Below are 1,155 nucleotides of genomic sequence, written 5' to 3'. Positions count from 1 at the left end.
CACACACACACACACACACACACTAAAATAAATTTAAAAAAAGAAGCAAGACCCAATAATATGATGCATACCAGGAATATATTTAATTTTAAAAGAAATTCATAGACTAAAAGTCAATGGACAAAAAGCAATACTCCATGCAACCAATGCTGGAAAAGGAGGGATAGCTATTCTATTTGCAGACAAAGTGGATATTCTATTTGCAAGACTAAATAAGAGAGACAAACAAGGTAACTACATCCTTGTAAAGGGGTTCAGCCTCCTGCCTGGCAATGTAGCACATGGCTGAAGAAAGGACAAGGAGAGGTCTGGAGTGTTAAGGGCTTTTGGGATAACCAGTTACTTTCAGAGAAACAATGGTCCAAGAGTCAGAGTGGCAATGGCTCTTATTGTTTGCAACACCAACAAGGGAAAGGTCATGACTGAGTGCTCAGGAGTAATGGTTTCTGCAGGCACGGCTTACAAAGGAAGAACAAAGCACTCTTGTGCCAAGCACAGAGGCGACCAGATGAGATAGTGGTTTAATGAATAATTTGATGTTTGGAGAACCAGCATCTTTACTGCTGAGAATGTATTTTTCTCAATTTGAGCCTCATGGCCTCAGCAGAGACATTGTCTCATGTCTTACTGGAACCATCATTCCAGCCATGGGGGAGGAGGGGACCTTCTGGCCCTTGAGATGCCTCACTGCTGCAATGAGCCATGTCAGTGCCTAGGCCGGACTCTCCTTTTAGCCAATTAAGGGAATATTTATCTCTGTACAACCAGAATTGCACATACAGGTGATCAGGGCAAAGATGAGGGCCAAACAGAATGGGGTCAGGAGCTTCATTTCTCAGGAGAATGTGGTTTGGTGTCCCCCACAGAGATAACAATCATACATATTTATATGCAACACATATCCGTGCACCCAAGTATACGAAACAAATACTAACAGACATGAAGAATCAAATAAGCACTAATACAGTGTATTGGGGGATCTCAATACATTTCTGGTGCAAAGAGACACATCAACTAAACCAAAAAAATCAACAAGGAAATATTAGAACTGAACCACGTCATGTACCTCGGTAGTGTCCCAAATTTTCTGATCAAGAAGATTATGGGGCCAAAGAGGAAAGAGATCGATGACGTAGAGTGGGCCTAAGGAGAGTC

The sequence above is a fragment of the Octodon degus genome, unplaced genomic scaffold (assembly GCF_000260255.1).
Source record: "Octodon degus isolate 3935 unplaced genomic scaffold, OctDeg1.0 scaffold00083, whole genome shotgun sequence".
Classification (NCBI taxonomy): Eukaryota; Metazoa; Chordata; class Mammalia; order Rodentia; family Octodontidae; genus Octodon; species Octodon degus.
This window is presented reverse-complemented; position numbering follows the sequence as displayed.